A 15789-nucleotide genomic window follows, 5' to 3' on the forward strand; every position below is an offset into this window, starting at 1 on the left:
ACTTTTGTCTTAAGATGCTGTCGAGGAATCTAGCCAAGATCAGATTGCTCCAAGCAGAATCAGAATTGCATCATTACTGTTGTGTTCCAAGCCCAAAATAGCGTTCCTTAACTGGTTAGTGTAAAAACCTGGAACAATATAAAATTAGTCACAGAGCACATGACATGTTGCACAGGTGATTAAAAATGAGCTTCAGGGACATCCGCTCGCATTATTCAACACCCCAGAGAGCTACATACATACCATAAGGTATTGTGCACTCATTAAACACCTGGCAACAAGTTATCAATCAAATAAATTCACTGCTGAACCACTTAATCCCACTATGCCCACCATTATCCCACCATTATCTAATAGCAAGACATCTCAGCAGATCATATCTTCTGGCATTATAGTGCATTGTGTGTAATAACAATCTGAAGCTATATTATGGATCACTCTATATATCCCTAATGTCTATGTATCCCTGAAAGATGATTCCTGTAACTCATTAGTTTTGGTACTGATGGGATGCTTTCTCAAAGAATTACAGAGAGATGATTGTAATGTAAGTGGAGGACAGAAGTATCTCCAAAGCACAGAGATACATCCTCTCAGAACTCTACTCTACTAGTGTTACGGCTGTCAATAGTAAGTGAGTAAAAATTATATGATTTCCAAAAGGTACAAAGATGACATTTTTTTAACATTTCAAGCAGTAACACTTTTGTATTTTTAAAATATAATAATAATTTAAAAAACACACATTTTCAGTTCTTGTTTAGGTGATTTTTGCCTATTCCTTCTAGCAAATAGCTTCTAGTTCTGCAAGATTCTTGGACCATCTTGCATGCACTGCTTTTTTGAAGTCTATTAATAGATTTTTGATTATGTTTAGGTCAAAGATTATGAGGGTCAAAACTTTCAGCTTCCTTCTCTTTAGGTAGCTCATTGTGAATTGTGAAGTGTGTTTAGGTTCATTCTCCTGCTGTAGAGGCCACATTCTTTTTTATATTCAGCTTGTTTTCTTTCAGAATTTCCAGAATATGGCTGAGTCCATTCTTCTCTCTCACAGTGAAATGTTCCTCATGCCACTGGCTGCAATACAAGTCCAAAGCACCCATGAGTTTAACAGTTGGAGAGGTATTCTTTTCATTAAACTCTGCATCATATTTTCTCCAAACTTAACTCTGCTCATTGCAGACAAAAGGTTCTATATGAACTTCATCAGTCCACAGGGCTTGTTTCCACAATATATTTGTGTTTAGATGTTCTGAGACCAGCGGTTTCAGCCAGTAAACTGGTTTCAGGTGCCAAAGTTTTGGATGTGCGCCACCTAGTGGTGTGGAGCAAAAAAGGGTGCAGTGTTTAATTACACAATAAAAGGAACTCTAAGGTGCCTTGGTGAAGACACTGCTATCTCTTTAATGGAAACTGTGCAAATACCATTGTTCAAGTGCAATCAAGCTTTAATCAAAAGTTTTAATTCCCTATTTAATTTTTAATAAATGCTATAAAGAAACAGGAAGGGGTCACTTATTAAGGAAAAGTGCTGCCAATAATTCAGAACCTTTTTTATTATTTATATTTACCTTTTTTGACAAGGCTTTAGCAAGTGTGTACACCAGATGATTTACTGACATTAAAAAAATAAAAGACTTATTGCTTTTTATACAGTTTTATTTCATTGGTCTTTCCTTTACAAGCACCGTTTGTCCTTTGAAAATATTTTATTTGAAATTACATATTACAGTTACTAAAACAAAAGACTTTTGCAGGTTTGTGCCTTTACATAAAAAAATTTAGCCATTCAATTGGATGGATTTATTGGTTTTCAGACCTCAGCTTGGATAACCTGGCATGGAGCATACAAAACATGCTGTTTACATGCCACCTCACACTACTGCTTTAAAAAAGTGATGGAAATTCTTTCTTTATATTAGTCCTTTTTTAATAGTCATTGTGTTTGGGCTGTGGTGCTGTATAGGGCAGCTTGGGATGAGTGCTCTTATCATTAAGGGGGAGAAGGAATGTCTGGCGTCCAGAGAGGGATATTTTACACCAGTGTTTCCTGATTGCTGTTCCTGGAGTTGTACTGCATTGCATGCACATTTTTGTGTTTTCCCAGTACGAACACTCATGTTACGCTCACGAAGGGCTTGTGAATTGGCTGTCAAGTTTTAGCAGTGAAAAACACAAACATGATTGGTGGGGGACTCAAGAGGTGGGATCACTTTAGACCTTCAAAAGTCCTTTTATTTGGTCAATACATCATGGTTCACAGATGTGTCTCACTGTGGGGCAGGCACAAAGTGCTAATTGGTCTATCAACATAACATCTTTGTTGGCCATAGGTGGTTTGGCATGTGTGTGAGAGTGGGCTGATTGATAGAGAGTGAAAGATAGTGAGGGTCAGAGTGTGAGGGACACAGAGAGATAAATTCAACAGACATACTGTCAGCAGATGCATGTGTTAGTATTGTGTGTTAGAAGGCCTAAAGCCTGAGGCTTGGTGTTATTATTATTATTATTATTATTATATAGTTTATTATATATACTATATTATATTAGTAGTATTGCCATATCCAACTGATATACACATTTTATGTTTAAATTTAATAGGCATTTTAAAGTAGACAACACACCGTATACTCAAATAGTGCAGTATGTTCTTATTTTGTGTACTGTCCCACTAACCTACCTGTACAAATGTAGGCATGTGTAATTCCATTCTATATCATACAGTGACAAATGTACATCTAGAATCTAGTTCTCATGTTCCACATTGGATTGTAGCATCTGGATATCAGAAACAGCTGTTTTAGGGAATAATGGTTATTTTACTCTGCATCTCTGCATGTGTCACAAGCTGCTAGCACTTTGTTAACCACTAGAGGGAGATGTTGACTGCCACCAAAGAGCCATGCTTTCCGAAAACCTTAGTTTAGGTCCTTGGATACCGCTGCCCTGAACATATTCGTTTCCTCTGTTTCCAACACACCTGATGCTACTGATACACTTTTTACTGATTTTTAAGATCCATTTCTAAGGACTGGCATGGTCGAGCAGGACCAGGACAGAGAATGTACTATTATACTTTACTGTATGTACTATTATGATATCTTCTAAGTATTGGAATCAGACATTTGTGTAATTGTGAGTGAATGATGAGGATCTTAGCTACATAATAAAAAGCATGGTTCAAGAAAAAAACTGATTGGTAAATTGGTATTTCTTGCTCATGGGCTCCCCTTACAGAAAGGAAGTGTAATTCATGATTTGGGTCTCCCTAAAGGACACACCTTATACATGCATCTGTAAAAACTGAAAGAGACGGAACCAGCACCTCATGTGAAAGAGTAATATTACAGGATTTTTCACCAATATGACGATTTTCGCAGTGTTATGCAGTTTTTGTAGCTTTGCCTTGCCCGCTTCGTAATCACATAGTGCAGTTGGCAGCATGCCGAGCCCAAAGTTACAACTATAGAGACGCTATTCTTATTTTGAACAAGTCAGTGAAGCTGTTATTTTCCTGCGATCACATGCAATGCTTCCTACACTGGGAGGGTGAAGACCAACACACACCTCCTTCAACACGTGCACACCTCCTTCGTCCCGTTTTCCGAACTACTGCCGACGCGCTCTGAGAAAAGCGTCATGTGCCAGCATTCCACTGAAGTGATATCTACCCATCCTGGAGCCTCGGGGCCCAGGCTTTGTCTAATATTACATTTTGTTCAAAGATCTAAAACCATTCACAAATATGCAATAGTACAGTACACAATTGTACAATAAAGAAAAGGAAAAAGTCTCTGTCTCTCTCTCGTTCACTTGAGATTCACTCAAGATTCCTCTCACACACTTCACAGCATTTCTCTCTTCTTGTCTTTCACATTAAGACCTCATAAAACCTCACCTGAAATTAAGTTAATTATTCTCATTAAAACTCTAAAGTTTAGATTACATTTAAATGGCTTAGAGGCTGTGTGTGTGCGTATTGCTACGGACTGCAGAACTTTGGTAATAACAATAATGATAACTATCCATTGCTCAAGTTTACAGCAAGCAGTGTTTACCTCATTAGCTAGCTCCTTTAATAAGTGCATCGCTAAAATAAATGATTCAGTAATGGGCACACACTCTTACACACACATTGCAGGCCAAAATCTGTTTTACTCTACTAATTATGAGTCATGGATGACTTGAGGGCTATGAATCAGATGTTAGTCACATATTCAATGCTGTCCAACAGTATCAGGCCAGTGATCGTTCAGCCTGAGCGGCCCGCCCGTCGGTCAATACTCGTCTGAAAGGCGAGGGCATACTCTCACTTACTGCTGTCGTGCTGGCCAAGCTGCCCGTAATTGTTTTGCAGGTGTAAGAATGGTGTTGACAATAATTGTTTTGCTGCAATAAAGAGCCGATGTGGCACTTGAGTGACATGGATTACTGTAGCGTGAGTGAGTCCATGGCTGTAAACAGAATGATTGGCACTGTGTGTCAAAAACACATACACACACACACCCTCACACATACACAAATGCACTAGCATGTTGTTTGGGACTTGAAATTATAACCATGAGATGATATTGATGATGTTCCGTGTGCAGCAGTGGTGTGTGTGTGTGCGGGTTTGTGCGTGTTTGTGTGACTGTGAGGGAGGGAGGCACTTGGGTTAAAAGGCTTTGCTATCTGTTCCGTCCGTGCAGTGGCCGCATTGTCTTGTGAATAGCCGAATTAAAGGACTTTGTCTCCTTTGTGAGGGTAATGGCCTCCTTCACACAGACAGCTCAACAATGGACACCCATCCCTTCATCCCCTCCCTCATTCTCTCCCACTCCCTTTCTCACTCATCTTTCATCCCTCACTACACTGGGCAATTTTTCACCCTGTAGGAAAACATGATGCCCCCCCCCACACACAGTGGCATGCGAAAATGTGGGCAAAATTTCTTGTACTGTTTAAAAGACAATCTAGTAAACGATAATCTAATTATCCAAGAGGCATAAAGTTAAAGATGATACATTTCTTTAACATTTTAAGCAAATCAACTTTTCTTATTGTCTTTTTAATAAATCACAAAAAGGACAAGGGCCCAAAGCTAAAGTTTGGACACCCAGCATGGTCAGTATTTAACAACACTTTATAGCTTATGGACGCTCTTCTGACTCTCCTGATCTCCTTACAGTTCTTGTTTTGTTTTTTGTTTTGTAAAAGGCTTCTAGTTCCATGAGCTTCTTGGGCCATCCTGTATGCACTGCTCTTTTGAGGTCTAATTACAGATTTTTATTGATTTGATGATATTTCAGTCAAGAGACTGTGAGGACCATGGCAAAATCTTCAGCTTGTGCATCTTGGCGTGGTCCATTGTGGATGTTGGGTGTGTTTTAGATCATTATCCTGCTGTATAAGCATCCTCTTTTCTTCTTTTTCATAGACAATAGCTTCTGCAATTTGTTGGTATAGACTCCTAGTTAAGTGTTCCCAGTGCCACTGGCTCCAACACAAGCCCAAAGCATGATCGACCCACCCTGTGGATAACATTTGACGGGGGGTTCTTTTCATGAAACTCTTTTTTTCTTTAAAAATGTCCTATTCAAAGTTGTATTTTTAACTTCATCTGACTTTTAAAGAATATATCTGTCTTGTTGAGATGTTCCTTTGATGCTGAATTTTGTATTGATAATCAAGGAAGGAATCTACTGAAGATTCTCGAATGTATTTTGCAGATAAACAAGGGGTTTCATTTGCCTTTCAAGCAATCCCACAAGCAGTTTTCTCTAAAAGTGTTCATTATCTTCCAGACCTTTTCCTTTCTCTACATTACGAACTGAGATTGTTCGTAATAGCATTATCATGCTTTATGAGCTTTAACTGTTATATTGTTCAGTGTTAGGCAGCTTCTTTGAGAATATTTATGAGGTTATATTAAAGGGAATATATAGTGTGCATTTTTATTATTTGGTCTTTTTTAACTCACTGATTGACATTGAGATTTGAATGTGCATACTGTGTTTGATTTAGATGGAATGTCCACCAATTTTGAGAGCATTACATGTGTCTTTTCGTCTGTCCATTTAACTTCCCCAGATGCCATTACCCCTTCAAGACTCTTCTCCAGCTTCTAATACCCCTTCAAGGACACCTGGTTGGACTCCCTTCACCTCACTGTGAATTACCCCGTAAGAAGATGGGATGTGGAGGGTGGGGAGGAAGAGTATCTACTAATCTTATCCTCAAGCATATGAAGATAAAGTCCTGAGTGAGGCAGGATCCGATCTTTATCTGCATCTCATAATGTGTTTCACCAGTGTTACAGAGCAAATCATTGCTGTGGTAATTTGAGACAATAATCAGATGGGCCAGGATAAGCAGGCAATTGATTGGCCTCAGCTTCAAATTGGCACTTGTGTGTTGATGCAGGTACAAGGTAATGCAGGGGTCAGATGAGTGGTTAAAAAAGCACAGCCTTCTACTGTGGTGTTTGTGAATCCCTGAGATTAAGTAAATACTTTGAATGGGCTATTGATTTCTTCAAAGTAGCCATTTGAGTTGAACAGACCTGGTTGAATTGCCTGTTACCACATGAAGTCATTAAATTTTTTTTAGGCTGAACAGACAAAGTGGTTCTAGGTTAAAAGGGTCATAAGAACATTAGGAGGAACAATGTTATGTGATAAAATATTTGAGAATCAGGCACTGGGTGTTTGAGAATTGACCTGTTCATGTTACACATTGTCCCATTCATCCCATTCAATCTACTTTTTGTTGACTTTAACCTAAAAAAGGAATTCATGTGGCCACAACAGCAAGTTACTTAGTCTTACTTTATTCAATAAATACTTTGAATGAAAACAAAATTAGATTAGATGAACAAAAACAATATTTTACATCAATTAAAAATCTCAGAAACACAAATTATTCCCTTTCATGTTTCATTTTTTTTACCATGTATTGAAAAGCTATAGTCTGCAACTGTTTGTCATAGTTTGTAAATGTGAAGTGCATTCTAAACAAAATAGTGCTTGAAATAACGGTGGAACCCTGTTTAAAAGGTTCTATAAAACATAGAATAGACAATGCAATAGAAGCTTTGCTTTTTAACAATTCAATTAAAAAGTAAATATATTTGCCAAATGTATGGAGATCCCGGGGCAAAAAAATTCTCTTCTTCAGTTCTTGCATAATGCTGCTTTATTGTGATCACGTAACCTACATGGTATCTGCAGTCTAATTCACTATTTCATACTGTTTTAAAATGTCAAAGCATTATTACACAAGAATTGATATTTCTTGCTCCTGGGCTCCCAGTTGGGAAATGTAATTCTCGTGTTGAGCCACCAGTTAAGGACTCACTTCATGTTTTTTTGGACAAGCTAAGAGACACAGAAACATGGACTGATGTTGTAGGGTAATATAACAGGATAACAGGAGTCATCTGGAATACTGAAAGATCAATATTTCTCCAATTACATTTTCTGAGCAGTATAAAATGTTTTATATAGTAATGTAAAAGTGTTATTGAACAATTCAAAGGGTTCTTTGACTTGTCATGTATCTAGATAAAACCATTTTTTTTAAAAAGAGCCCTTGAGCCCTTCTATGCTCTCCATAGAATCCTCTCAGAACTAATTCTTTATTTTCTCAGAGTAAATGGTCACCCAGCCCAACCTGCTAAAAGATTGCTCGCTGAGGTGCCCTCTACCTGCATCAGACCGGCTGCCACCTACCAGTACAACCAGCAGGCCTTGCCCCCACAAACACCCATGACAGACAAGCGGCACACCCTCCTACCACTGCTACCTGCCTAATGACCATGTTAAAACCTAAATGGAGTCTTAACTATCTGCCACTATTAATGTTACCACTATTATCTATCATTACTCTCATTACTCTTACCACTGCCATGACTATATTAAGTTCTACTACACCATGATTATTATATTATGATTATGATCAGAACAGTTCAACAGTCTAGATGGTTTGGTAACTTTTATCAATAATTTGTAAATAGTTCTGACCAGAGGAGGATGGGACCCCCTTGTGAGTCTTGGTTCCTCCCGAGGTTTCTTCCTCCAGCTCTGAGGGAGTTTTTCCTTGCCACTGTCGCCAATTTGACTTGACTTGACTTAACTTGACCCACAGAACCCCTTGTTAAAGGGGGATATGAAGGAATGATGCTGCCCTGTGTTGTTTTTATATATGATTTTGGGTTCCCTGGTGATCCCTGGTGGTCACTTGAGAGAACTAAACAGAATAAAAACTGCTATACCACTGAAGCCAACTCGATCCATTAAGCATTAGCAATATCATGTAAAGACCAGGAGTGTTATGGATGCTTTTTCATGGGATTAGGGTAGCAGAGACTTCGCACTCAGAAAAAAAAATCTTCTAATTTTGAAGGAAGCTTTGGGTATTACTTCTTCTCAACAAACTGGTGAAGTGAGCATATTCCTCTTTTTATAATGTAAATGGAGGGTGGTGTGAGTGTGAGTCTGTTTTTGGAGTGGGTGCAGCTGGCTAGTGGGTCAGTAATGCATTGTAATAATCATTTTCTGAGAGGAGATATCAGAGCAAATAGAAACTTCATTACTTTACTGCAGAAATCGCTTCCTTAATCTCTGGATATATCAGTTAAACACACACAGAAAATCACTCCCATCGTCAGCCGTTAAACACACACTGTGCTGAAATGAGGCTTTCAGCGCTCACTGCTCTCCTCCTGCTTCCTCTCATCACCCATGATGCCTTGCCAATCTACTATGATAATGGGTTATGTAAATCATATGTAAATACAGCTAATGGATGTGTTTAATTCGGTGAGTTTTAGACTAGTCTGGGTATCGTCAACATGACAAATTAGGAAGAGTCAGAGATAGAGAGAGTGACAGTTTTTCATTGTTGTAGCGAAATTAGGTCTTAGTACATAATTTCGTGTCAAATCACTGACTGGCGATATGTGCACAAAGATATGCTAAACCAGCACCTTTGATATTGCCTTGTATGTCATGCAGTAGTTTCATCATTTTAAACTTGAAATAGCATTTAATAGCTATGAAAATGGTGGTCAAATTCATACCACAACAAACGAAGCAGACAAAACACATACAGAACATATAGAACACAAAAGCAAACAGCGAAAACGCAAACAAATATGAAGGTGAATGCACAAACATGCACTTTGAGTTAGCAGTCTCTCTTTTGTAAGTGCGTTTGCTCTTATGTTTGCAGTCTCACTTTCGTACTTGTGTTCTCTGTTTTGTGTTTGAGTTCTCTATTTTGAATTTGTGTTTTCTCTTTTGTAAGTGTGTTTTCTCATTCATATTTGCGTTCTCTCTTTCATGTTTGTGTTTTCTCTTTTGTAAGCGTGTTTTCTTATTCGTAAGTGTGCTGTTACAATAGACACAATTGTGTGTTTTTCTTTCCTATTGGTGATCTCTGTTTCCCATTTGTGTGCCTATTTTCATATATGCATTCTGCTTTTTGGATTTGCTTTTTGGATCTCTTTTATATTTGCATTGTATTTGCATTCTCCTTTTCTCTATTTCTCTTTTTCTCGTTTTTGCATTCTTGCTTTTGTTTTTACGTTTTCTCTTTTGTATATATTTGTGTTCTCTCTATTGTATTTCGACTCTCTCTTTTGTATTTGCATTCTCTCTTTTATATTTGTGTTTTCTCTTTTGTAAGTGGTTTTCTTGCAAAGGGCAGAGCTTTATCGAGGCCATATCAAGACATTGGTATACACATTACAAATTTAAATAGCCCTATCATGTCTGTGGTGTTTAATTTTTTCCATAATTTGAATCTTGTAGGTTGTATATTGTGTCAAAAGTTTATGCTGAACAGAAATGCACCAAAATGACAAACTGCACTTTAGCATTGCTTCCAAATTTAGCATAGTTCCACATTATCTGTTAAATCTGTCAATAGGCCTGTTCAATATTCAAATAAATATTTCTTTAGTTTTTGTAACTTCAACGTGTAATTTCAAACTTATAATAATCAGCTGTTAACTTACTTATAATTAACAACAGTCTACATATGTAGACATTTATGCAAAAATATACATTCCTCCACAGAGCATGGAAGCATGACAGGACTGGTTTTCCATAGTAACATATTTGACACGCAGTAGTAATCTTATAGCATGATACACCCCATATTTAGCTTTTAATTTTTGTATAGTTTTGGTATGTGTTATGTACATTTTTTAGTATTATTGGACTGGTGACAGAATAAATTGTGTATAGTCCCAGGTGCTGTGTCACAGATGCACACAAACACATACACAGATTTAATGAGCCGAAGAGGAAACATAGCTTTAGGGCTAAGCCAGAGGGTTGCTACCTGCTGAGACAGATAGCAAACAATCACACACACTAACACATTCCATCTCTAAGGTCACTCTATGAAAATGGTAGTAATGGTATGATTAAATGCATACATACAAGACAAACACAAAGATTGCCTTCATTTACTGTATGTGCAATGTAATAATAACACATCCTATAACTATTATATGTAGAGGGTGGTGACAAATTATAGGTGGACCAGAATGCCAACATTATCATATTTTCTTTGGCATAGTTAAATAAGTTAAATAATGGGAGTTCAGTACTGGCATACTGTCAACCTTAAAATAAAGGTGGTGGTCTCCTTCAAAAAGCTATAAGCTAAAGCAGCATAACGAAAGCGGCTTGAAAACAGGCCCATTCCAAAATCACAACACTATTGTGAAAGAGTCTTGAATCTTAATATTTATGGACCACTAGTGAAGTGAGAAGTGGGAAGCGGAAAATGCTAGATATGGTAATAGGCCTTATGATCCAGGCTTTTTACTTTGTCTGTGTCCAAAGAAGGGGAGCTCAAACTCGGCATACAATGAAATGAAAGCCAGATGGAGCATATGGGGATCCACGCTAGTTTGTGTCACGATGCCATTAGGAAAAAGCTACGTTACTGGGCAATAGATGGCAGGAGCTACAGTCACTAAATCTGCTCAACTGGCCATGGTTTCCATAGGGACAGATATTTTTGTGACATCTGCATTTAGATCTATGGGAGAGACATCAGTAAATTGGTTATAAATTGAGGTCAATGGCAGAGATTAAGTGAGTGTGATGATTATGCGTTCGTGTGATATATAATCTGCAAGTGACTAAGGTTGTCAAATGCAGGACGTGATCAGACTGTGTCAGCAAGAACAGTACATCCATAATTATTATAGCAGGACTTCAGAGCACAAATACCTCATTACAAATACAAATGCACATTTGAGAGTTCAGTGGTGTAAAAACGTCTGCCACTGAATTATAAAGATGGGGAAACAAGTGGTACAGTTCAATATGTCACTCCTCACCATATTTTCCACAAGTAAGTGCTGGGGCAGCTGATGACACAAGGTATGTGAGGGAGTGAATGGGCGAGTGGATGAGTGATCGATCTTGTTTCTGGAAATGTTTCAGATTGTAGTTCCAACTCTAAGCTATCTCACCTGATCCATCGCTTTAGTGCCTTCAGATGTTAGATATTAGCTGAATAAGGTTCTGAATTTGGGTTGGAGGTGAAACCTGCAAGAAGGTAGATCTCCAGCAGGAAGGTTTGTGACCACTAGTACACACCAAGAGAACAGTGTGGAGAGCAGAACTCATGCAACAATATGGTACCGGGAGCATTTTACTGACATAGTTTGAGTTCCCTTTTCCCTTATTAGATTGTCACTGGCGATCAATACAAAGTCCCTCTGACTAATCACCATTTTCCTGTGATGAAACATTTCTGATTGTAATTGTAATGGTTTCTGTCAGGAAGACAATTCTACCAATCCAGGCTTTTTTCTGTCCTGGCACCAAAGTGGTGGAACGAACTTCCCCTGGGTGTCCGAACAGCCGAGTCGCTCGCTGTCTTCAAATGCAGACTGAAGACCCACCTCTTCCGAGAATACTTGGACGAATAGAAGAGTACTATGGTCACCTTATTCACTTGTGTTTAGTAATGTCTAAGCTTAGAGGTATCTTTGAACTATTAGTCTATGCTAACTAGCTGAGGTTATTCTTGGGTAAACAGTGAAGCACTTTGTCGCTCTGGATAAGAGCGTCTGCTAAATGCTATAAATGTAATGTAAATGCAATCCACATGGCACAAAGGGTTACTGAATGGTGTAATGAGTATGAAAATAACAAATTTAAACATTGTTCATATATAAAAACAACCCAGGGCAGCATCATACCTTCATATCACCCTTTAACAAGGGGTTCTTTATAGGTCCTTTTAAAAATACAGTGGTTTTGTCTAGATGCATGACAAATTTTACAAATTGGTGTACATTTTAGGACATCCTCAGACCAGCGTCAGGACCCAGGTATAGAAAGAATGGCATCATTCCTCGTACTAAACAACAAATTACGATTCTTTTTTCATATGGATACATGTAAAAGAAAAGGAGAGAATGAATTAGTTTTCTTGTGTTCACAACACATAGAAAATGATGAAGCAAATGAACAATAATGTGAGCACAATTATTTTTACCCATGTTCCCATGTGAGAGCATGTGAAGGGGAGTCGGAATTCAGCACAACACCTGTACAATTGTTGGATTGACCGACCGAGTTTACATATCTGCCTTTGGCCTTTGGTGTTCTCAGAAAGCAATCATTGAATAGATCATTTAATGTTCAACTGTCAACATTACCTTCAATCAACAGTACAATCTAATGTTCAATCATCATCACTTTTGCACCCTTAATTATTATTGAAAAAATATTGAAAATGTAACACAGCATCAACATAAAACCAACACTACTTCAATCATCTTTAAACCATATAAAAATCCTATTAATGCAGTGAAACCTGTTCAATGAGCCCTGTTTTATGTGTAGCAAGGGTCATTTTGTGAAAAGCAGAATAGGGAGTGAAAAGTGAAATGTAGAATTTTTATTTTTCAGAAATATCAGTAGTGGAATAGAATTTGCCTTAATATATGCATAAATACATTTCTGTAAATAAATACAGACATTATGTATACACACTTGTCCCAAACAAACAATTTTTAATCTTAATAAAGCTTTGAACTTCTCTCAATACTTGAACTACTAATTAAAAGTTGTTTGCTGCAAAATTATTACTACCAGATTAAAAACTTTTTTTACATTTAGAAATGTATATTCAGTGCCATTGCTGCCAAGGGTAGGAACCAGCTACTTTCATCCATACTGATATCAAAATTTCAACCTCAACCAAAATTATTATTCTGATCAAAAATCAACAGTGTATCAACATCACTTTGCGAAGAAATGGGCAAACACAAGAATCTGAGACACTTTGACAAGGGACAAATTTTAATGACTAGATCACTGGATCAGAGCATATCTAAAACATTGGGCAGGTTTTGTGGGTTGTTTCTTGTACGCAGGGGTCAGTACCTTTCAAAAGTGCTCCAAGCAAGAATAATCAGTGAACCAGTGATTGATCATAGGCACCTAAGACCTTCAGAGGTCTTGTGGAGTCTGTGCCTTTACTGGTCAGATCTCTTGGGGTGGCACAAAGAGCACCTACTCAATATTAGGCAGGTGTTGCTAATGTTGTGGTTGATCGGTGTAAAGTATATTCAACTTAATCACTACTTCACTGTTTTGTGTGTTTAGGGCAATTATTAATAAAGAAACAGTGTTGTTTTTGTTACAGTGCTTCTAAAGGAGCAGTCAGTTCGGTAGCACTTTATTTTAATATTACAATATCTCAATCACTTTGAAAAGATGAGACTTGATCATCTATTCATCTAATGTATAATAAAAATTATAAAACAAGAAAAACGGATTAGTACTGAGTGGATGTTTCAGAAGCTGGAAAGTGGATTGATAAAGCGAATATTTTTGTCTTTGTAGGTGAGTAAGCAAGTCAGCATTGGTCTTAATATGTTTAGAATTATTAATATGTGTTTAGAATAAAAAAGATGTGGTTGTGCTGTGCATTGTTTTAATGGAATGGCCATATTTATGCAGATGTGATTTGTTTTCCCTACTTATTGATTGGTCACAAAAACAGCCTCTATCAGAGTCCCACCCAACTCAAATGCAACAGAAGAAAAACACAAAGTGTTCAGTAAGTAAAGTCATGCAGACCTGTGTTGAGCAATATCCATCTGTACTGTGAAGCACCTTTGCAGTACTTTGCAGCATTTAATTGAATCTGAGCAGAAGGTTTAGTTTTTCATCTGCAGTTGTATCAACAACATTGGTTCAGTTCCATTAGCAGCCATACAAAGTCAATGCCATAATAATGCCTCCACCATGTTTGACAGATGCGGAAGTATGCTTCAGATCATGAACTCTTCCTTTCCTTCTCCATGCTCCATGTTTCATCAGTCCAAAGAATCTTGTTCCAGAACTGAGAAGACTTCAGTCTGACTGTTACCTGAGTTTCTGCATGTTACCAATAGTTTGCATATTAAAGTAAACCCTCTGTATTTACTTTTATATAAATGCTATAAATCTCTTGATTGTAGACTTTGACAGTAATACACCTACCTAGATGCTGTAAAGTGTTCCAACAAGGAACTAATTCTGTGTTCACATCAGTTGTCCTCGGGAGGCTTTTTGGTGCTACGGAGCTTGACAGTGCATTCCTTTTTTCCAGGTCTACTTTTGTAAGTCGTTAAGGGGTAAGTTGTTGATTTGGCCCTTTAAAAGTTTTTGCCATCTTTCCAATTTTTGTATTTTCAGCCTAATGATGGCCTTCTATGCCTGTATCATCATCTCTTTGAACTTTGACTAATGACTACTGACTAATGAAAAGCTTTCAAATAAAAATTCAACACCTGAAATAATCTCCATACCTACAGACTTTAATGCCTTATGAAATAATGAGGGATCAGGCCACACCTTGTCATGAAATGGTTTATTGGTCAGTTGTCTAATTTCTTTTGAACCTGTGGGACTATATAGGAACTGTACAGACAATGGCTTTAATTCCTGAGTTAATTTTTTTTTACAAAATCCTTTGAATTAAAGCTGAATATGTACACGGTAATTATGTTTTGATATTTTTATTTTGTATTGATTTTACATCCAGATGCAAAATGACAAACATTGTATACCTGTAAATATGAATAGACGTGACTGTATGTGGAAGGCAATTACAGCATGTATAAAAAATTTGGTGTTTTATTGACTTTGCAGTGAACGGTGTGTTTTGAAACTCCAAATCTATACTACAGACTACATTTTTGTTTTGTCATATTGCTAACTCACATCTACAGAATTTAAGATGAACTGGTATACTTTCACTGAAGCAGCTGCCCATTGCTTCTGTATGAAATGGAAAAAAGAAGTGCAGACGGATGACAACATTGTGACAAGAATGAATCACACATGGATCAAAGAGATTTGGGGTATGTTTAAGAGCAGAATGCGAGAAGAAAGAATAGCATTAGATTATGAAGCAAGTGATTCTCTATGTGCTCTTGGGACTCAAAGAACATCAGCTTCTACAGAAGACAGATACACTGTGTGTGTGTGTGTGTGTGTGTGTGTGTGTGTGTGTGTGTGTGTGTGTTTATGACATTAAGTGAGAGCGTATTAACCTACTGTAGTTTAATGAAAGTTAAGAGTTTTGTGGAAGTAAGACAGCGAGAGTAAATTGAAAAAAGATGTGTGCTGTTGTAAAATGATGGCTAAATATGCTAATGTCTTTGTTTACCCAAAACAACAACATTAGCGTGATCATCACTCAAGGATGAAAATAAGGCGTATGCGCATAATCACAAATCACGACGTGGTTTCTCTGACTGGAAAAGGGTGAAAAAAACAA

Source organism: Salminus brasiliensis, chromosome 11 (assembly GCF_030463535.1).
Source record: "Salminus brasiliensis chromosome 11, fSalBra1.hap2, whole genome shotgun sequence".
Classification (NCBI taxonomy): Eukaryota; Metazoa; Chordata; class Actinopteri; order Characiformes; family Bryconidae; genus Salminus; species Salminus brasiliensis.